This window comes from Narcine bancroftii, chromosome 8 (genome assembly GCF_036971445.1).
Source record: "Narcine bancroftii isolate sNarBan1 chromosome 8, sNarBan1.hap1, whole genome shotgun sequence".
Classification (NCBI taxonomy): Eukaryota; Metazoa; Chordata; class Chondrichthyes; order Torpediniformes; family Narcinidae; genus Narcine; species Narcine bancroftii.
Genome location: NC_091476.1, coordinates 142,990,659 through 143,014,896, shown reverse-complemented (window position 1 = coordinate 143,014,896; position 24,238 = coordinate 142,990,659). Strand labels below are relative to the sequence as shown.

Genomic DNA, 24,238 nt, shown 5'->3' with positions numbered 1-24,238 from the left:
GGCCAGCTGTGCTCTCCTCTGCTTTAACATTTAAGATTCAGAAACAACGTTTCATAAGGACTTATGAGAGCCAAACAAACAGAAATGCTTTAATATATTGGACAAACCAAGCTACATCATAGCATTGTTACCAAACAAGATGTCACTGAGACAAAGATAACAACTGCCTCTCCTGAGGTAGTCGACCCTACACAGTTTAAAATGCAGTTCTAAGATATTGCTTGGTCAATATAATCTGCCACACTCTTCAATCCTCTGCACACCTCCTATTCTGGTCACGTACAAACTTTATCTATCTATCTAATCTATCTATCTATCTACCTGTCTGTTCATCTATCTGTCTGTCTATATATCCATCTATCTATGTCTATCTTCCTACCTACCTACGTATCTATCATCTCTTTTTTTTCTGTCTGTCTGTTTTTCTATCTCTACCTCTTCCTTTTACCTCATTAACATGCAATTAGATCATCTGTTCTTACATTTCCATCTATGGCTCCATTATCCATTTGACTGATGTAAGTGCAAAAGAGCCCAGGTCATCTCAGAACGTAATCCAGGTTAGTGTTACTATGCACATTCTGAACATGTTTCTATGCTACCACAGACATCCCTTGTTTTTTATCAGTATTTGCTCATTCCTTCTGAAACAGAGCTTGCAATGCTCACAGTGATGTTCAAATAGGGTAAATATTCTAAAGGAATATTAGAGTTTGGATCGGGGCCAAATTCCTCTGGAACAGCTGGGTTAGGTTGGGCTGTCTTATGCCAGTCCAGCTCAAAACTAATTTGGGTTGGAATGGTTTTCTCAGTAATACCACACAGGGCTGTATTTCATTAGGCATTTGAGGAGATATTTTGCAGGGTAGATTTCATAAGGAGTTTGAAGAGATTTGGAATGCCACCAAAGACGCTTTCAAATTTCTGCAGGTGTACTGATGAGACCATTCTGACTGGTTGCATCACTGTCTAGTATGGAGGTGCCAATGCACAGGAAAGGAAAAAGCTACAGAGAGTTGTAAACTCAGCCAGCACCATCATGGGCATTAGTCTTCACTCCATCAAGGACCCTTAAGAGGCGGTGCCCCAAGAAAGCAGCCTCTATCCTCAAGAACCCTCACTCCCCAGGCCATGCCCTCTTCTCGCTGCTACCATCAGGAAGGAGGTACAGGAGCCTGAAGATGATACAAAAACAGCTTCTTCCTCTTGGACATCAGATTTCTGAACAGACAATGAACCACAGTCACTACCTCACTTTTTCTTGTTTTGCACTAGATTTTTTTTAAATCTTGTATTTACGGTATTGTAAATTATAGTAACCTTGTTCTGCACAATACTGCAGCCACAAAACAACAAATTTCATGACACATGTTCATGACAGTAAACCTGATTTTGATTCTGATGAGTTGAAGCAGGGAGAGCTGCTTTCTCACAGACTCGGGGACACTGGTTCAATGACTGTGGAGGTCGTAGGAGCTCCCTGTGACTATTCGAGTTTCCCCAGATGCTATGGTTTCCTCCCATGTCCAACAGATGTGCAGGTTGGTATGCTAACTGGTGTTGGTGAATTGCCTCTTGTTTGTAGGTGAGGGGTAGAACCTGGGGGAGCTGATGAGAATCTGGAGGGAGTAGAATGGGATCAGAATTGACGATGGGAATGTACGTGGTGAGCCAAAGGGGCTGTTTACATGCTGTGTCACTCGATGATCTGATCTGTCCTCTGTTCTCAGACATAAAATCTTCTTTAGGGTTGCTGTATTTATGGTAAAGGTCATGTATAGAATATTCAGAGCTCCAATTTGTCTAAGCTTCTGGCATATACTTGTTGGAATTTAGGAGAATGAGGGGGGATCACATTGAAACATTTCAGATGTTTAAAGATGTGGACAGAGAAGATGGAGAAAGGTTGTTTCCCATGGTGGGAGAGTCTAGGACAAGAGGGCACAACTTCAGGATTCAAGGGCTTCTGCTTAAAACAGAACTGCGCAGGAATTTCTTCACCCAGACTGTGGTAAATCTGTGGAAGGTGTGGCCACAGGTGGTTGTGGAGGCCATGTCATTGGGTGTATTTAAGGCAGAGATTGATAGGTTCTTGATGAGGCAGAGCATCAAAGGTTATGGTGAGAAGGCCGGGCAGTGGGGCTGAATGGGAAAGTGGATCAGCTCATGAAAGAATGGCAGGGCAGACTCAGTGAGTTGAATAGCCCATGCTCCTGTGTCTTATGTTCTTGAAGTAAGCGCTGAGCATTTTAGGATTATATTTTTCTACATGAAAGATGCTGCAGAAATGCAAGTTGTATTTGTATGATTGAAACCAGTTTTGCAACTGTAGCCGGCTGCTTGGGAAATGCCTGATCTCAGGCAAGTGGTCTGAATGACAGTGGCATTGAGAGAGAGGGTCTTGGGTAGACAGAAATCTGACCAGGTGGCCAAAGGCACCGTTTTACAAGCTGCCTTACAGCAGGAATATTCAGAGGGTAGAAGAATGAGAGCACGTGGCTAGAACGGGTGATCTTAAGAGGTTACAAAAAAACCTGCAGAAAATCTATTTTTTAAATGTAAGGTTTGGAAAAAAATAATTGATTTGTTTTATTGATCAGCCTGTGCTAAACTATTGGATAAACTCCAGAAATTATGTATGAATTCTACACAGGATAGGCATGTTTGTGAAAAAGTAATATTAATTTTGCATTAATTGTAGTACTTTGCAAAAGACAAAAGGCATAATTATTTCTCAGGGGAGAAACCATTTAAACAACATGAACATTCTTTAACTTGTTATGATGCAGGAAGCTGTTTTACTCTTTGAAGTCATTGCTGGTTCCCAGCTGAGCAATTCCATTCATCCTGTTCACCTTTCTGATTTCCCTGTCTCATTCTCCCACATGATAAGCAACTCCATTTTGATACCCTTTGTTTGCCATTTACCTGCACTTCAGGGGTAATTTAACTACCAATCAGGAAAGAGATACAGGTGCCACAAGACTTGCACCACCAGGTTCAGGAACAACTGCTACCCCTCCACCATCAGACTCCTCCACGACAAACTCAATCAGGGACTCATTTAAGGTCTCTTAATTTTCACATGTTATTACTGAAGATTTATTTTCTGTATTTCCACAGTCAGTTTGTTTATATTTCTTTGTTTGTTTACATTTCTCTCTTCACTAAATGCATCTGGAGTTAAGTATTTTTTTGCACCACCAATAAGTGGTGATTCTGCCTGGCCCGCAGGAAAGAGAATCTCAGGGTTGTATGTGATGTCATGTACGTACTCTGAAAATAAATCTGAACTTTGAACTTTGAATTAACTGATGAGTAGGTTGAATCTTAAACAAAGCTATATGGTAATTCAGAGAATGTGCAGACTTCACTCAGAGAACACAAGTTCAAAGTTCAGATTTATTGTAAGAGAACATACATGTACATCACGTACAACCCCGAGATCCTTTTTCTTGCAGGCCAGGCAAAATTTCTACTTACCAGTAGTGCAAAAGAAAGCACATATCAAAACATACTGAATATTTTTTATAGCAACCTGGAAAAAAGAAATGTTAGCTTTTTCACAGCAATATTTTATAAAAAAAATATTTGGCACAGTTACTTCTGAATAAAGCCAACTTGATCAACCCATGCTATAACAGTGGATCACTGCCCCCGGTATCTCATCCTTCATAGACCACAGTTCATTGCTGCGGGTCCCAGGAATTTCATTGACTTTGTTCATCACATCTGCTACAGAGTCTGGGATCCAGAATCAGTGAGTAGACAGGTAAGAGGGAGGTCAGATTGCTGATGAGCTTTCAAAATGCAGGGTTGGAAGCTCAACAGTTTAGTGGCTTAAAATTGCAAGATCTGTACCTTCCACAGTGTTTAGGTAGAATGCTATTCATTGAAGTATTTTTATACTTTGCTTCTAATCATTCTTAATTACTGATAAAAATAGATATAATTTGCCATGTATTATTGTTAATTACTGATTTTATGAAGTTTAACAAATTTACCTGACTACAATCCTTAACTTTTGGCAACATTCTCATGAAGAAAATAACACAAATTCAATGGGACTAAAGAATTCCTGTACCACATTCATTTTATGATTTTGATTATATATTCAATTTATTTGACAGATGTGCTTTCATAAATGTTCCAACAACTGAAACACAAGCTCTGCAGTGTCGGCAAACAATCATGAAAGATCCAGCTTCATTTCTAACCTTACTTTAATAACCATCTTATATTTTACAATTACGGTGTCAGTTTCTCAGCCATAAGAATACCAAAAGTCAAGATCCCCTTATTGTCATGTAATAGCATTATTACATGTAATATTATATTACATGTAATATTACATAAAATTACCTTCCACCTGCCATAAAGCAAAGAGCCATCATTAGCATCGCCCTGAATCCCTTACAGTACGAGAGAACAGAGCAAAAGAGAGTCCCTTCTGAGTCACTGAGTTCACGTGGATTCACCGGCAGCGCTCCAGTAGCCCTGTCATCGTTCAAATTTCAACTGAGTCTTCCTTCAATATTTCAAACCCCTGAAATTAAAAGAGCTTTTCTTTGTAAAACCCTGGGAGATCAGAGATACCCGTACATCTTGTACAGCTCAGCCTCCATGGTTTTCAAGCTGCACTAAATGTTCAACTTCAGAGAATGTTTGCCAAAATATAATGTTCCCTCTGCAATTTTAAGTGAACTCGTTTAAGATTTTACAAGCATTTATGGAGTGTAATGCACTACATTAGTCTTTGCTAATCCTGTGCAGAAATGTCATATTCAGGACCAAATTCTACTGTTTAGAAAATGCTGTTCCATCAATTATAGGATTTTAATGGAATATTGAGAATACCCGACGATAAAACCCTGAAAATGGTAATGGACACAGCCCAGGACATCACAGGTAAAACCCTCCCCACCATTGAGAATATCTATAGGCAATGCTGCCATCAGAGAGCAGCAGCAATCATCAAGGATCCACACCACTCAGCACACGCTCCGTTCTCGAGGTTGCCATCAGGAAAGAGGTCGAGGTGCCACAAGTGTTGCACCATCATGTTCAAAAACATCTGCTACGGCTTCACCATCAGACTCCTCAACAACAAACTCAATCAAGGACTCATTTAAGGACACTTATTGTGCACTTTATTGATTTTTTTCCCTTTGTATTGAACAAACAGGTTGTTTTCATTTCTTTACTTGTTTATATCTTCTTGAGTACAGTTTTTTTTGCATGATCAATAAGTGATAACTCTGCCTCGCCCACAGGAATAAGAATCTCAAGGTTGTATGTGATATCATGTACGTACTCTGACAATAAATCTGAACTTTGAAATCCATGATGACCTTTTTGTCCATCTACATCAATAGTTTTCAAACATTTTCTTTCCACTCACATCTTCTTCTTTGGCTTGGCTTCGCAGACGAAGATTTATGGAGGGGTAAATGTCCACGTCAGCTGCAGGCTCGTTTGTGGCTGACAAGTCCGATGCGGGACAGGCAGACACGATTGCAGCGGTTGCTGGGGAAAATTGGTGGTTGGGGTTGGGTGTTGGGTTTTTCCTCCTTTGTCTTTTGTCAGTGAGGTGGGCTCTGCGGTCTTCTTCAAAGGAGGTTGCTGCCCGCCGAACTGTGAGGCGCCAAGATGCACGGTTTGAGGCGATATCAGCCCACTGGCGGTGGTCAATGTGGCAGGCACCAAGAGATTTCTTTAGTCAGTCCTTGTACCTCTTCTTTGGTGCACCTCTGTCACGGTGGCCAGTGGAGAGCTCGCCATATAACATGATCTTGGGAAGGCGATGGTCCTCCATTCTGGAGACGTGACCTACCCAGCGCAGTTGGATCTTCAGCAGCGTGGATTCGATGCTGTCAGCCTCTGCCATCTCGAGTACTTTGATGTTAGGGATGAAGTTGCTCCAATGAATGTTGAGGATGGAGCGGAGACAACGCTGGTGGAAGCGTTCTAGGAGCCGTAGGTGATGCCGGTAGAGGATCCATGATTCGGAGCTGAACAGGAGTGTGGGTATGACAATGGCTCTGTATACGCTAATCTTTGTGAGGTTTTTCAGTTGGTTGTTTTTCCAGACTCTTTTGTGTAGTCTTCCAAAGGCGCTATTTGCCTTGGCGAGTCTGTTGTCTATCTCATTGTCGATCCTTGCATCGATGAAATGGTGCAGCCGAGATAGGTAAACTGGTTGACCGTTTTGAGTTTTGTGTGCCCGATGGAGATGTGGGGGGGCTGGTAGTCATGGTGGGGAGCTGGCTGATGGAGGACCTCAGTTTTCTTCAGGCTGACTTCCAGGCCAAACATTTTGGCAGTTTCCGCAAAACAGGACGTCAAGCGCTGAAGAGCTGGCTCTGAATGTCAATTAGATACAATTAAAACAATGATTTTCAAGCTTTTTCTTTCCACTCACATACCACCTAAGTAATCCCTATGCCATAGGTGCTCTGCAAGTAAGGGATTACTTAAGGTGAAATGTGAGTGGAAAGAAAAAGCTTGAAAATCATTGTTTTAATTGTATCTAATTGACACATTATGTGCACAGTTTCATTACTCCAAAGGAAATTGGCAAATGACAATTTTTCTCAAGCAAAATATTTCACTAATAATTGGGTCTAGAGCAGTGATTCTCAACATCCCCTTCCCACTCACATACCACCTTAAGCAATCCCTTACTAATCACAGAGCACTTATAGCATAGGGATTACTTAAAGTGGTATGTGAAGTGGAAAGAAAAAGGTTGAGAAACCACTGATCTACATCAATCCCATTTGCCTGCATTAGGTCCATATTCTACTGTGCCTTACCTATTCAAGTGTCTGCCTAAATACAGGTACCTCATAATATGATGATTACATGAGTTCCCCACCTCCTCTGGCTGCAAATTCCATATTTTAACTACCTCTTGAGTTTGGAAAAAAAAACATAATTCTTAGGTATCCCTTAAAACTCCTGATTCGCTCCTTAAACCTATGCCTCTTGTTTATGATATCCCTAACATAGGAAAAAGATTTTAGCTATCTAACCTATCAAGTCTCACATAACCTTGTATATATCTTCCCTTAGTGTCTTCCACTCCAGGGAAGACAAGCCCAGGCTACTTACAGTAGAAGTCCAAACTTCCAGACTGCTCGGGGATTGGGTCAGCCCGGATTTTCAGATTTATTGGATTCTTGGGCAATACTTTTAAAATTCAAATTTAAGGAGGAATAAATAAGAGATGAACAGGTAAACTTTGGTGGTTTATTCATTAGCAAATACAGCATGCTTCATTTATCAAAATGAGCAGCTTTCAAGAAAAAAAGCCACTCCTGTGCATCTGTGGTGCTTACACATGCAAACACGTACACAAAAGCCCGCTGAATTTAAAATGTTTTACAATTGTCAAAAAGTTTGGCTTCTCGAGTGGTCGTGATTTCTGGCATCCGGAATTTTGCACTTCTATACTTGTCTTCTCACAAGGGCAGGAGCAGGAGAAAGGCATCTGGCCCATCGAGTCTGCTCTGCCTTTCAATAAGATCATAGCCTTGAACTGGTATTCCACTCCACTTATCCACCTATTCCCTGTCACCCACAATTCCCCTAATCTAAATGTGTCTGAAATAGATTTAATGAGGCAGCCCCTGTTGTGTGTAAGCCACGTCTTGATGTCATCCCTCTCTGTATGTCAGTAGCCACATTAGTCTGATGGTATTAAAGAATGAGTCCTCCAAGTCCTCACTGTGTAAGTGCACACGCAGCTGACTCTACTGTTTCCCTGGGCAGAGAATTCTGCAGATTCACGACTCTCTGGGAGAAACAGTTCCTCCTCACCTCAGGTCTTGCCTGCCAGTGGAAACAAACTTCCTGCTTCTATCTTTTATTCCCATAGATAAAGTCCTCCACTCCAGACAACATCCTGGCGGATGCCCTTTGAATTCTCTCCAGTGCTTGTAAATGTTTTCCTGGTTTGCTTTGGTATTGTGATTGAAGGGTTAAAAGCAATTGTAAGGGAATTGTACACTTAATTGACTTGGGCCTAGAGACAGGATTGCTAAATGAAAATAACAGCTTGCCTGAAGACTACAGATCTGTTAAGAAAACACCAGTACATATTGAGGCCTGTAGAAGATCATTTAATTGAAGAGCAGGACTGATGTTAGTTGCGCATTCTGCTGCAGAAATCCTTTTCCAGATCATCAGCCTTGCCACGTAAGTGATGAATGTCTGGAGAGTTTTGGAGGAAGTGGCTCTAAAAGTGCAGTCCACTGCACTCGCAAGACCTTGAAGCAGATGCCATTTGCATGGCATCTGACAAGCGATGTAAGGCTCGTTGCCCCATCAGTGCCCTTGCTGTATTATTGTATTACTGTATTAGTGTGTGTTTTCTTTTATTGGTATTATTATTTACTACACCGTTACCCAGAATTCGAGCAACCAGCAACCTCAAGCAACTATTAAAAAATGAGGAAAATAAATAAATATTTAAAAATTAAAATGAATACGAATAAATAAAAATTCCACATAAAGCACAGTAACAGGCCCTTTCAGTCCACAAGCCTGGGCCACCCAGTTACACCCAATTGACCTACAACTCCCGTTACATTTTTAAAAGGTGGGAGGAAACCAAAGCACCTGGAGACACAGGGAGAAGGTACAAACTCCTTACAGACAGCGCAGGATTCAAACCCCTATCCTGGTCACTGGCACTGTAACAGCATTGCGCTAACCGTGCCGTCTTTTTAAATTTAAAATTGGAAAAGTAACATTTAAAATTGGAAGAGTAAATGTTCTCTGAAGAAACACATAAACCTTTGGTGAAGATGGGAGCCAATATTCAGGCAGTGGAGGGCCTTGGTCGTGATTTGCTTGTTGCAGTTTGAATAAAGTTGTGTGAATCAGCAATGGCGTCGCCCAGGATGAAGAGCTGGTTGGGGTAACTCTCTAAAAATGTCTGCTGATCCCTGCTTAGTAAGAGTTTTTAGCTTTATGTGTATATTATTTAGTATATTAGTAAGGCATTATCTGATTATCTGTTAACCTAGTAGTGGGGTGGTTTATTATGATGTTATCATTCATCTTTCAGACGGCTCCATGAGAGGGAGGAACCTGCAGATGCAGCGACCATGAAATGTTTTCAAAGATCGTGACAGAAAGTAAAGTAAGATGCTGTAAGATTTATATATTCATGCAAGTGTAGGTACTGTATAGCCTTTTTGACTTAGTCTTTTAATGTTTATTCTCAGTGCAGGTGTATTAGACATTGTGAGAGTAAGTCTCAAGAAACCAGAAAATACGTTTATCTGGTACCTACCTATCCCCATAGGTGCTGGAAACTGGGAGCTTTATCGCATTTTTACTTGTAGTGGAGTGGTATTTAAATAAAAATATTTGTAACCTATCATTGTAAATATTCTTTCTCCACCATTGATGAAGGTCCTCCTTGTAACCTGTTCATGCTATAACACCTGTAGATACTTTTAATGGCTTCAGTGGTGAGGGCTCATCTTGATTTGCCTACAATAGAGAAGCATGTCATTCATCATTATGCTTTGAACTGAAGGTTCGACAATTTTTCTTATAAAGGCTGAACTGCAAAAAAGTCAACGCGACATGGACAACAAATTTGGACTGGGCCCCTGTGGAGCAGTATTGCCCCCCCCCCCCCCACCAACCCCTAACCCTACTACCGCCCCTGCACTGATAATTTTTGGTAGGAGGCAAAACTAAATTGGATCGTCATAGGTCTAATCACCTCTGAACTGTGGAGATGTTAAAAAAAAAGAGTCAAGTTTATTATCATCTGATTGCACAAGTACAATCTGATGAAACAGCATTCTCCAATCCTTAGAGCAAAACACAATCAGACATAACACACATACAGACAAAAATTATATACGCAGGACACCCATTTCATCAGTACAAATAAATTAATAAGTATTGCTTCATGAATATGAGAGTCTCGGATGGTTAGTGCGAGCCGTTCCTTTGGTCGTTCAGCATCCTCACTGCCTGTGGGAAGAAGCTGTTTCTCAGCCTGGTGGTACTGGCTCTGAAACTCCTGTATCTCTTCCCCGATGTAAATAATTTTAAAAAGTAAGAATTATGCATTTCTAAAGGACGTTTTAATTATACATTAAAGCAATTAGAAATAATTAAGTACATGCATTTTAATATTTTAAGTGACTTTTTCTTCATAAATTAATGTAAATTAATTAAAAACATACTTATATCTTCACTTCCTAAATTGACCATGAATTTCCAATTAAATCAATGGCTTCTCCAGTTCCTCAACAATTCTAACCTGGTACAGGCATAGAGGGGCAGCCCTGGTAATGAGCCAGTGGCGGAGTGTCGCAATGGCAGGTGTCAAACCAACTGTCACTCAGCAAGCGTTTGACATGACAGGTTCACACAAGTCCAAGTTTATCTCATCTGGATGCAGGTAGTTGTCTGAGTAGCTAAGTCAATTCACCCTTTCATTACAGACCTTTCAAAGAAAGATGCTCCTGTGGATCTGGCTGTGGCCAAATACTTCTGAACGTCTCTCTGAATGAGTATGAGAGTTTATTATATACAGTGTGTAGATGCACTCAAATTCTTACTTTCATCATTCAAACAAGTGCATACAATACACTAGCGATGGTAGAATAAATTAAATTACCACCAGGTTGGCGTAGCAATTAGTGCAACATCTTTATAGTGCAAGGGATCAGGACCGGGGTACATTGTCCCCATGTCTGCCTGGGTTTTCACAGAGGGCTCCGGTTTCCTCCCATTGTTCGAAACATACTGGGTGTAGGTTAATTGGGTGTAAATTGGGTGGCAAAGACTTGTGGGCCGAAATGGCCTGTAACCATGAAGTTTGCCTAATTTTTAAAAAGTCAACAAGTATAATAAATGTAAGAAGATGGATAGATAAATATTCACAGTCACTGTGAATTCTTCATTTACTTTCACCTGCATTCTTCATTTACACACGTTATCCTGAAGACGCCGACAGATGAATCTTCAAAACCACTCCCTCCATTCTTGGACAAGATGATGTATTTGGATTCAGTTAAGAGGCTGACAAAGTCTCCATATGGTTGAAAAGCAACTTCATTACTCAGTGAAAAAGTCATGCATGATCATCTTTTTTTTTAATTTTTTTTATTTTTCACACCATAAATCACATTAGCCATGATATACACTTTTTCTTTTTCACACATATACAGTGACTTTTTCTCTCCCCCCCCCCCTCCCTCCTCCCAAGCCACCCCCCCACCCCCCCACCTCATCCATTTTAGGTATACAATCTAGGTTGCATTAAACCAGTCAGACAATGTTGTCATTCAACAAAAATACACCAGATGTAAGTTTGGCTAAAACAAATGTTCTCATTCTATTTGGTCAATCACAATCACTGCTTTTTGTTCAATCCCTTTATTGCAAGAAATTATTATTCAACCGGGCAGACAGATCTTTCGGTGTTCTCAAGAGTAAAGTTAGGGGAAGGTTCAAGAGACTGATTAAATATAAATCTCCTTCTGAAACTAGACGTGCTGATTTTCAGGCTTCTGAACCTTCTGTCTGAGGTAACCAGTGAGAAGAAGTTGTGACCAGCATGATGAGGGTCCTTCACAATGAGGCAGAATTTCATAGAAGTCAGAGCTGGTGAAGGATTTGACGAGGTTTGCCACTTTGCCAACATTGCGTGTTCCTGGGCGGGCAGTAAGCACACAAAGGAAGGGAAATTTAACCCAGGAGCTGGAACCTTTAACTTTATGTCTATAATTAAATTTAAAGTTAAATGAGAACGTTTGTTTTAGCCAAACTTTCATTGAGATAATTATATGTGAAATCAACTGAAAATCTGTATAAGTACCTTAGTCCACTGAGTAATGAAGCTGCTTTGAAACTATATGGATACTTGTGTCAGCCTCATATCTGAATCCAAATTCACCATCATGTGGGAGGCAATGAATTGCCTGCTGTACTTGCCTTCCACTTCTGCTGAACTCCATGGAGCCCAAATGCACCGGAAGCGAGGTAACAGGTGACCGATATTCTTCCCCAGGCCTATCCCTCCGAATCACTCTCCCAGATTAATTTGTAGCACGGCCATAATATGGGCAGATTCCAAAATCATCAATAAAATGAAATTACCGGGGCCCAGAAAAGGAAATATCCAAGAGGGAAGGTCAAAGAAACTTGGGAGCCCTGAGGAACTCAATGCCAGCTGAGCCAAAATGATGGAGGTTAAGTCAACAAAGTCACAACACAGACACTATGCATTTAATCCCCAATCAGCAGTACTGTGACAGCATTACCCCAACTGTTAGGCTAATCGTGCTGCCCCAAGTGATTCTGCGTGACTAATCACAATCCCTGCTTTCCCTTCAATCCCTTTATCAGCATCAATCTGTCTCAATATTTGAGCATCCACAGGTCTGCGTCTCCTGCTTTCTCTACTTTTCTAATTTGAAGGACCACTTTATCCCGAAATTTAATAAAAGCCCACTAAAGCCTTGATTGAAAGTGACCATAGTTTGGTTTCTACATCACTACAACTAAAAGGAATAAAGAAACTGCTTTCCATTGAAAAGGTGAAGAAAAACCTAATTGAAAGTATATGAGCAAATAAATAACATTGAATAAAACTTGTTCACATTTCCAGATGTCTGGTAATTATAAACTTCAGTGTCATTTATATGATATTGGCTTTTCAGATGACATGAATTACAATTTGCCAAATGGGAAAACATGTAAACAATAAAACTGTGGATTTGGCAAAGAGCATTGTGCACTTTAACCACTGATTTTAAACCTAAAATATTCCCTTTCCTCACTGATCTTTAGCACACAGCAAAAGTAAAGAAAGCAGAAATAGATTGTTCATTGTGTGAGTGTAATGTCATTAAATTGGTGTGATTGATGCAGAGAAATAGATCGGAGGTCAATCCACAGGAGTGTCTCCCTCCCCCCCACCCCCTGCCTCTCCCATCGAAGTCCAAACCATCAGCAACCCAAACTCCAGATCGGAATCTCTGATACGATCTGGAAGCCTTCAGCACCCTCAGCATCCTCTCCCATCCTGGATCCGATTTCTGGTACTGCTTCAGCCAGTCTCAAGCCAGTCTCCACCATTCCACAGGCTGGTTTGAGTCCTTTGACCGCAGCCTTGAGTTCTTCACCTCCTTGAGTCCCCAACAGCCTACTGCCAATGTATTCTTCATCCTCAGAGCCCCTCACTGGTCCATGCTGTGGGTCATCTCCTCTGCTTCACCTTCTCAAACAGGGGATGGTGTCTGTTTTTTGGTGCCCTGCACCAATCCTCCACTCACCCAGAGTCTGCAACCTCTAATGGTCATTGCCGATCATAGGTGCCACCATCTTGGGCCCAGATCCCATGGTCATGGGCTTTTAAAATAAACCTGTCAGCTCTTTTAATAGGCCATTTATAGCCTGTACAGAGCTGTTAGTAATTGGACTAGGCAGTAGAACACTGAAGAGGAGCGCTGTGTCTCCATTCCCCGCTCTCAGTAGGTCTGTACCAGCGGCAGTGCTGATGTTGCCGAGAAAGCCTTCCTGTTTACAGTACCGGAGGCAAAACAGTTTACATAATGATTAGCGCAATGCCTCTACAGTGCCAGCAATTGGGACCGGGTTTGAATCCCGCACAGTCTGTAAGGAGATTATCCATGCAGATTATCCCCAGGAGCTACGGTTTCCACCCACCAAACCAAATGTACTGGTGGTGTAGGTTAATTGAATATAAATTGGGTGCCATGGACCCATGGGCCGAAATGGCCTGTCACTGTGCTGTATATTTAAATTTAATTTAAATTTAAAATTGAAAATTATAACCCCCTCACCTGTGAATTAACCAGCTCTGAATCTCCGCACCTGCATGCAGGACATATTTCAGTTACGTGTGCCCTCTAATGACTCAGAGACCCCTCAAAAGTTAAAATAAAAATAGAAAATGCTAAAAAAACACTGAGCAGATCTGGCAGCATCAGTGGAAAGAGAAACAAAGTTAATATTCCAGGTTAAAGATGCTCTGTCAGAACATTAACCCTCCTCTCACTCCTCGGATCTGCTGAATGTTTCCAGCATGACCTGTTTTTATTTCATGTTGTTAAATCTGCAGATTTTTTTTTTTTTTGCTTTTCACTTCTTGTAGGGTCCTTGGTATACCTCTCACAAATAAAACTTCTTTGGTGGGACGTGACAGATTGTTCTTATTTCACACCTGAATTCATGATTTTACTTCTCCTGGAAACAAAAGAGTAGCTGATCTCTGCATTCCTTCATTATAAATCTGACCAATTCTTGGAGGTGCCAATGCTCAGGACAAGATGGTTGATAACTCAGCTAGTGACATCACGAGCACCAGACTTCACTCCGTTGAGGACACCTACAAAGAGGTGGTGTCAATACAAAAGCAGTGCAAGGACCCGCACCACCCAGGCCATGGCCTCTTCATTCTGGTACCATTGAGAAAAAGGTACAGGAGCCCAAAGATGAGCACTCAATGAAACAAGGACAGCTTCTTCCCCGCTGCCATCAGATTCCTGAATGATCGATGAATCAAAGACACTGCCTCACTTTGACTTTCTATGCACTATTTTTATTTATTGCAAGGTGGTTTATATGAATGTTTACACTGTGACGCTGCTGTAAAACAACAAATTTTGTGACTCATTCATGACAATAAAATCTGATTCTGATTCTTACATTTTACTGTCAAGGTCCAAAGCAGGGGAGAAAATGGTCTTTGTTTGCCAAGTTAAACACTGGCTTTAAAACTGCAGAAAAGTTATAGGCAAATTATTTGTTCACAGAATACGGACATTGAAATTGAGATGTGAATCCAAATTTTGAGGTTGATGATTTTTTTTGTTAACTGAGGATATCAGTGCATATGAAGACTGAGAGATGAATAAACCAAAATCAACCATTATTTCAAGATGTGCAAAAGAACTCTTCTGTTCCTGTGTCCCGATGCACTTCCTGCGATGAGAAGAAGTGAGCAGAAGTGATTTCAGTGTGTCTGTGGAAGTTACTGCAAAATGATACATTGCCTCCCTAGAGCCAGGATCAGGGATGACTCTGGAAGCCCATAGAATATCCTGAAAGGTCAGAATCAGAATCATTTTTTGTCATGAACATGCCACAACATTTGTTGTTTTGTGGCAGCTTTACAGAGCCAGCTCTTCAGCGCTTGACGTCCTGTTTTGCGGAAACTGCCAAAATGTTTGGCCTGGAAGTCAGCCTGAAGAAAACTGAGGTCCTCCATCAGCCAGCTCCCCACCATGACTACCAGCACCCCCACATCTCCATCGGGCACACAAAACTAAAAACGGTCAACCAGTTTACCTATCTCGGCTGCACCATTTCATCAGATGCAAGGATCGACAACGAGATAGACAACAGACTCGCCAAGGCAAATAGCGCCTTTGGAAGACTACACAAAAGAGTCTGGAAAAACAACCAACTGAAAAACCTCACAAAGATAAGCGTATACAGAGCCGTTGTCATACCCACACTCCTGTTCGGCTCCGAATCATGGGTCCTCTACCGGCATCACCTACGGCTCCTAGAACGCTTCCACCAGCGTTGTCTCCGCTCCATCCTCAACATTCACTGGAGCGCTTTCATCCCTAACGTTGAAGTACTCGAGATGGCAGAGGTCAACAGCGTCGAGTCCACGCTGCTGAAGATCCAGCTGCGCTGGGTGGGTCACGTCTCCAGAATGGAGGACCATCGCCTTCCCAAGATCGTGTATTATGGCGAGCTCGCCACTGGCCACTGTGACAGAGGTGCACCAAAGAAAAGGTACAAGGACTGCCTAAAGAAATCTCTTGGTGCCTGCCACATTGACCACCGCCAGTGGGCTGATATCGCCTCAAATCGTGCATCTTGGCGCCTCACAGTTCGGTGGGCAGCAACCTCCTTTGAAGAAGACTTCAGAGCCCACCTCACTGACAAAAGGCAAAGGAGGAAAAGCCCAACACCCAACCCCAACCCACCAATTTTCCCCTGCAACCGCTGCAACCGTGTCTGCCTGTCCCGCATCGGACTTGTCAGCCACAAACGAGCCTGCAGCTGACGTGGACATTTACCCCCTCCATAAATCTTCGTCCGCGAAGCCAAGCCAAAGAAGAAGACAGGTGCAAATTGAGATATTTAGACCTACATTCAGCACAGTTAACAGGCCCTTCAGAACCATGCCTCCAAAATACCCCAATGGACCTACACTCTCAGTACATTTTTAAGAGAGGGAGGAAACTGGACCAACCAAAGGAAACCCACGCAGACACAGGAAGACCATACAAACTCCTTACAGAGAGCACAGGTGGCTTACATGATAATAGTGTGTGCTAATCAAGCCACCCATTGCAATAAATATTGCAATAAATTGCATTTTAAAATAAATGAATTAGTGTAAAAAGAAGAGAAAACGAGGTTATGTCTGTGGTTCATTGTCCATTCAGAAATCTGATGGCAGAGGGAAAGAAGCTGTTTTTGCATCACTGGGTGTTCGTCTTCAGATTTCTATACCTCCTTCCTGAAGGTGCATCTGCCAATATGTTGTGTATTCATGGTTAGCACAGTGGTTAGTGCATTGCGGTTACAGCACCAGCGGCCTGGGTTTGAAACTAGAGCTGTCTGTAGGCCGTTTGCATGTTCTCCCCATGTCTGTGTGGGTTTCATCTGCATGCTCCAGTTTCCTCTCAAAATGTGCTAGGGTTGTAGGTTAATTGGGATATTTGGGTGGCCCGGGGTCATTGGCTGGAAGGGCCTGTTACTGTGCTGTATGTACTTTCAGATACTTAACAGTGTGGAGGAACGTTGGGGCCAAAATCCATACATTTCTCAAGGTTGCCCCACAGATTAATAGGATAAAGGCCTATGGAATGATGAGCTTCATTAATCATGAAATTGAGTTCAAGAATTGAAAGGTAATTTTACAACTCTACAAATCTCTGGATTTGAAAGCCATGGAGAGGGTGCAGAGGAGATTTACCAGGATGTTGCCTAATTGAAAAATAAATCTTATGGGGAAAGTTTAGAGCTAGGACTTTTCTCTTTGTCGTGAAGAAGGATGAGAGGAGACTTGATAGACGTCTACAAGATTATGAGAGGCATAGATAGGGTGGACAGCAAGTGCCTGTTCCACAGGGTGGAAATAGCAAGCACCAGTATGTAGTACAAATACATACAGTATGTACAAAATGAAGGGAGGGAAGTTTAGGGGATACATCAGGGGTAATTTTTTTAATATAAATGCAGAAAGTTGTCAGTGCCTGGAATGCCTTTCCAGGGATGGTGGAGGAGACTGAAATATCAAGGGCATTTAAGAGAATCTTAGACAGTCACATGATGAAAGAAAAATAGAGGGTTACAGTGTAGGAAGGGTTCAGTACATTTTTAAGGAATATATGGGTTTGCAAAACATTGAGAGCCTGTACTGTCCTGTAAATTAAAAAAATAATTCTTTTGTCCAGAAGATTATAATGATGTATCTGGTTCAATAGATGAGATTCTCAGAGAGCTTTTAATTCTCACATGGAAGGTTGGTGAATAAGCAGACATAAGAGATGGCAGATACTTAAATGCAGAGTGCAAAACCAAAGTGCTGGAGAAGTCAGAACTTTGTTTTTGCATCTGTCGAGGGAAAATCTATCAAAGTGAAAAGTTCAAAGATAGGATTTATTGTCAGATTACATACATGACATCACATACAACCTTGAGATTCTTTCTTCCTGCAGGCCAAGCTGAATTGGCCCTGCAAAAAAAAAACTGTACTCAAGAAAAAGATATTTATACAAAAGAGAGAAATGTAAACAAACTGTCCAAGACAGAAAATCAATATTCAACAATAAATAATGTGCAAAGTAAGACTCCTTAAATGTGTCCCTGATTGAGTTTGTTGTTGAGGAGTCTGATGGTAGAGGGGTAGCAGCTGTTCCTGAACCTGGTGGTGTGAGTCTTGTGGCACCTAAACCTCTTTCCTGATGGCAGCAGCGAGAACAGAGCTTGTGCTGGGTGGTGTGGATCCTTGATGATTGCTGCTGCTCTTTGACGTCAGTGTTCCATATATATTTCTTCATATATTATCTATCCTACCTATTCTCCTTGCAATTCTGTAAACTTCCCTAACTTCAACCTCCCCACTGCCATCCTGAAGGGCCTTTCCCCTGGATTGCCTGTCCCATCCTTCCTTCCGCCACATTTCTCTGAGAGTAGCAATATCATACTCCATGTGTTAATCCATAACTCAAGGTTCATCCATTCAGTCTCTGTCTTTTCTGTCCAAGAGGGTGAACTGGTTCCCAGATAATCATTTCATCATGAACTGCTTAGCGGCCCCTTGACACTTCATCACAGTGCAATTGATTTCCCTCTCACTGTGAACAATAGTATTGGAGACAAAATAAAGTGCCATTCAGTCCAACACACAGGGGAAGAACTACATGTGCAAGCTAAAGGGCTAACAAATTCTAATTTATTGGACAGCTTGGTTGTCAGAGGGAGGGACGGAGAAGAGTTATTTCTTCTGCATTCGTAACAAAGAGAAAACATTCTGAATCGGTATACCACCCAGCACATGCACATAATTACCATCAAGGTTACATAATCACATGCAAGCAGAGTTTGTAGCATCTGGAAGCTAATAAAAAGAGCCTCTACACATAATGTTCACATCTCGAAGTTAATTTGCCTCAAATGCCTGGTGGTCAGACTAATTAGCTATAAAATTGACTCCAAGTTTATCAAAAGAAATACTGAAGAAGTGGTCAGGTGTGGTTTGACTTGCAGCATCAGATGGCAGGATGCTCCTATCAACATGTCCATCCAGTATCAGCACCTCTCACATGCTAAAGAAGACTGAACTTCGAAAATCAAGATTCCCTTTTATTGTTGCATAATGATCAAAAACTGTAATGTAGTAAAACCTCTGTTATCTGGAATTCAAGTAACTAGCAGCCTCAAGCAACCAGCGAAATAAATCGAGGAACATAAATAGATAAAAAATGCAGGTTTAAAAATGTTTAGTTTACCAATCAAGCAACACGCAAGCTCAAGTAACCAGAAAAAAAAGAATCACTATTCCATCATCCACCGATCCCCATAGGTGCCAGATACCGTATACCTGAAATTCATCAATTTTTCCTGCTGTAAGTTAAGAAGAGAGTTGCCATGAGCCTAGCCTGATGCCCAAACAATAGGAGAAAGAGAAGCAAAAGTGAGTCCCTACAGAGACACCGAGTGTCCATGCATTTGCCTCCAGTGCTCCTGCAGTCTCTGCAGCCTCCAATATGATTAGGAAGCTTCGGGAGCCCGTCTTGCATTCAGCACCCACTCGAATTTATTACAACATCAAAACAGAAGGCAGTAAAACACAGGAACTGAGGCAACAAGAGAGACTGCAGATGCAGGGAAAGTGGAGCAACACACTGATACACCTGCTGGAGAAGCTCAGGAGGTCAGGCAGCATCCACGGCAAGCAATAGACAGTCAACGTTTTGGGCCAAAATACCTCATCGGGACTGGCAATAAGGAGGGAGGAGGCTAGAATATAAAGGTGGTCAGCGAGAGAAGAAAGTCGTGGTGGTGCCCCTCCTCTTTTTTTGGCAGTCCAGATGAAAGTTCCAAAACACTGACTGACCATTTTCCTCTGTGGAAGTTACCTGACCTGCTGACTTCCTCCAGCACCTGGTGTGTGAGTGCAGTAACACGCCCCTCTGTCCACGATGTCTGTCCTGAAAATAATCCCACATCAAACTCAATTTCTTCCGTCTGCAAATCTCCCACCGTGCCCTGCATGTTCTAGTCAACTGGAAAATATTAGTAATATAGTTAACCCCGCCCCCCAACTATCCAGCCACTTCAGGGATTGCAGATGCTGGATATACAAATTTTGCATTTGCCTGAGACACACTCTTGCAATGTCTAACAAATACACCTGCATTAAGAATAAACAGTTCAAAATGTAATTTGAAAAAAATCAGCATGATAACCCTTAATAATGTAAAGTTCACTTTAATTAGGTAATTCAGATTTATTGCCAGAGTACATACATCACATACAATCCTGATCTTTTTTTCTGTGGGTGAGGCAGAATTGCCATTTATTGGTAGTGGGTCGCGTCTCCAGAATGGAGGACCATCGCCTTCCCAAGATCGTGTTATATGGCGAGCTCTCCACTGGCCACCGTAACAGAGGTGCACCAAAGAAATGGTACAAGGACTGCCTAAAGAAATCTCTTGGTGCCTGCCATATTGACCACCGCCAGTGGGCTGATATCACCTCAAACCGTGCATCTTGGCGCCTCACAGTTCGGCGGGCAGCAACCTCCTTTGAAGAAGACCGCAGAGCCCACCTCACTGACAAAAGGCAAAGGAGGAAAAACCCAACACCCAACCCCAACCCACCAATTTTCCCCTGCAGCCGCTGCAACCGTGTCTGCCTGTCCCGCATCGGACTTGTCAGCCACAAACGAGCCTGCAGCTGACGTGGACTTTTACCCCCTCCATAAATCTTCGTCCGCGAAGCCAAGCCAAAGAAAGAAGACAAAAAAACTGTACATAATGTATACATATAAACAAGCAAAGAACTGTAAACAGAAAATATATGTAAATAAACTGTGCAATACAGAGAGAATTTAAAGAAATCAATAAAGTGCACAAGTAAGAATCCTTAAATCAGTCCTCAATTGAGGTTGTTGTTGAGGAGTCTGATGGTGGAGGGGTAGCAGCTGTTCCTGAACCTGGTGGTGCGAGTCCTATGGTATCTGGACCTCTTTCCTGCTGGCAACAGCGAGAACAGAGCGTGTGCTGGGTGGTGTGGGTCCTTGATGATTGCTGCTGCTCTCTGACAGCAGTGTTCCCTGTAGATGTACTCCATAGTGGATAGTGTTTTCCCTGTGATATCCTGGGCTGTGTCCTCTATCTTTTGGAAGGCATTATGCTCAGGGGTACTGGGGTCCTCATACCAGGTCACGATGAGCCGGTCAGCACACTTTCCACCACACATCTGTAGAAATTTGCCAGGGTTTCCGATGCCATACCTAACCTCCGCAAACTCCTGAGAGTTGACAAGAGGCGCTGACGTGCTTTCTTCATTATTGGGTTCAGGAAAGATCCTCTGAGATAGTGACTCCCAATAACTTAAAAATACTCACCCTCTCCACCTCTGATCCCCCAAAGATCACTAGACTGTACACCTCTGGCTTTCCTTTTCCAGAAGTCAACAATCAGCTCCTTAGTTTTGGTGATTTTTTTTTGAATACTTTATTTAAAATTTTAAATGTACAATATACATTTTGGTGACATTGAGTGCAAGGTTGTTGTTGGTGCACCATTTAGCCAAGTTTCCAATCTCCATCTTACATGTTGACTTATCCCCTTCCTTTATATAGCCCACTATTGTGGTATCGTCAGCAAAATTGTAGATGGTGTAATTGTTGTACCAAGCCCGTGCTGCCCAATGACACCCAATTAATCTACAACCTCAAGTACGTTTCAAATGGTGGGAGGAAATCAGAGCCCCCAAGGAAAACCCATGCAGACACGGGGAGAATGTACAAACTCCTTACAGACATCATGAGATTCGAATCCCAGACCCAATCGTTGGTGTCCTAAGGACATTTCGCTAACTGCTACACTAATCGTGCTGCCCTGCTGAAGCCACACAAATACTTAAGCACAGTATACCAAAGTAGTAAATAAATATTCACCATTGTAGTTAGTGCAAAAAAATGTGATTTTTCAATAATGCAAACAGATTTTTTGGTGGCCTCAGAGTAATTATGTTTAGGGTTAGGGTACACAAGGATGTTCAAGAGCCTGATAGTGGTTTGGGAAAAAAAAACTGTTCTTGAACCTGCTGGTCTTCAGGCTTCTGTACTTTCTTCCCGAAGTTAGCAGTGAGAAAAGTTTGTGACCAGGGTGATGTTGGCTTCCTTCTTGAGACAGCGCTTTCCCACATGTATCTTCAATGGATAGGTGCCAGTGATGGACCTGACCAGGTTTGCTATTTTCTGAATTCCAGAAAACCTGAGATTCCAAACCTGGCTGTGATGCAACCAGTCAGTGTGCTTCCCATTGTGCACATGTAAATTTTTGATAGAATGTTCACTGCCAAATCTCCCCAAACTTCTCAGAAACTAGAGGCATTGGTGTGATTTCTTCATGGTTGCATCAATATGGAGGCTCCAGGAGAAATCCTCCAGCAGAGGAACTTTAAGGTACTAACATCCCACATTGAAGACAGAGCTAAAAATGTTTCCATTATTCAGGATTCTTTTATCGTCACGTAATATTGTTAGTACAACTGCTTAAAATTGTATTCACCTTCACTTGGCCACAGATCTCATTGGAGGAATATCAATGTTTATTCATTTGGACTATCAGACTCCTAAACAACAGACTAAGTTGGAGACTCATTGAAGGGCTCTTGCTTTGCACATTACTTATTATTGTAGATTTATTTTCCATATTGCACAGTCTGTCTGTTTGCACTTTATTTACATTTCTCTCTTTTGTATATGTATCTTTTCTCAAGAACAGGTGCTCTCGTACTTACAATGGTCCAACATGACTTTTTATAGTTTCGTTGGTTCCAATCTGTACTTTCAATTTCAAATTCCGATCTTTTCCCACACTTGTGATATGCGGTACGCTACTCTCTCACAATACTGGGCGATGAAGAAGACTATGTCTATTAAACCATCGACAAGTGCCTTCAACAAGGGTCGATGATGCAGTGCGTTCTACCCGCTGTTCTAGAGCTTCATCAGAAGGGAGTGAAATGGATGATCCTGTCACTTTAGCATCTCCACCATCTTCACCATCCAGCAATTAATTTTCGTTCTCTGCCTCACACATTCTTCATGCCCAGAGTGCTTTCAGATGTGTATGTTAATGGTTTTTTTTTTCAGTGTGGAGTAAATGTATTTAAAATCTAATTATAAAAAACTGGTAGCTGCAGTATTCTTTTTTGACTTACATTTTTTTACTTATGACAGGTTTGCCAGAATGTAACCCTATCGTAAGTTGTGCAACATCTGTACAGTTTTTTGCACTACTGATTAGAAACTCTGCCTGGGCCACAGGAAAAAGAATCTCAGGGTTGTATGTGATGTCATGTATGTACTCTGACAATAAATCTGAATCTGAAATCTGAGACTTCAATGTATAAAATGTCATATCTCTCCCAATTTACAACTTGCCTTTATGTTGATAAATTTATGGTGTTAAATTATGTTTCAACATTGCCTTGATGTTGCAAAAAAAAGAAAACAGCTGAACCTCTGAAGGAAAATTGAACAAATGGTGACAGGAACAAGAACCCAAAATTTTCCAAAGCACTTACCATCTCTACATTCTGCAATTTTATATTTTACCTTTCATAAGTGACTCGAATTAAACTGTATAAATGCCAAAAGCCCACTCTGCTAACCATTAAAAAGTCATTGTAAATTTTTTTTAAAACACCTATTCAATAGGCTGGGCAGTTAAATGATTAGAATCATTGTTAAAGCTAAAGAACTGTTCTGCCTTTCTGGTGTAACTAAAAGAAAATCGTTATCATCTTTTCAGGCTGAGAAAGCTGTCCGAACCATTTACTGCGATAAAGGCAACCCATCATCAAACAAGAAGCTTGATTCTCCAATCTTCTACCAATCAGTGGAGAGATTTATCGGGTCCACTGTTTGGACTATTAATACTTTAATGTTGTTGTGCTTTGTCTGGTCAAAGTTTCCTTTAAGTGAAACTCTGCGTGCTAGTTCATTTACCATTGAATGTGAAATCATACAGTAAAGCTGAAAAGAATCAAGGCTAAAACTCATCTACAGGAAAGTGCCATTAAAAAAAATAATGGAAGGGTTAACCACCCTTTAGAATGAGAACAACATTGGACGACAAATTAATCAAGAAAAAAAACATTTGAAATCTTGTGATGTCAAATAGACCACGTGAATTATCTTGATCTCTCCAACCCCTGGTTCACAATCTGTTTAGCACCTTGGCTCTGTCCTCCATAGTAACATGGATCTCACATTGATCACCCATTTCAATTCTCCATCCCATTCCCTTGCTGATGTGTCTGTCCATGGTCTCATGCACTGCCAGACTGAGACCACTCGTAAATTGGAGAAACCCTCCAATCAGATGGCATTAATATCAACTTCTCTGGGTTTTGTTAACCACCCCCACCCCCTTCTTCCTCCCATTGTCTCTTCTTTTCCCTGTCC

The 24,238-nt window shown here is 41.6% G+C and overlaps 1 long non-coding RNA gene across 1 annotated transcript; it reads left to right on the top strand.

Moving 5' to 3' along the window:
- Positions 1–180: 180 nt before the first annotated feature.
- Positions 181–23,828, top strand: LOC138741295 (uncharacterized). Its single transcript, XR_011343437.1, has 3 exons — positions 181–560; positions 9,074–9,158; positions 23,583–23,828. It is a non-coding gene; the product is annotated as an uncharacterized lncRNA (long non-coding RNA).
- Positions 23,829–24,238: the final 410 nt, after the last annotated feature.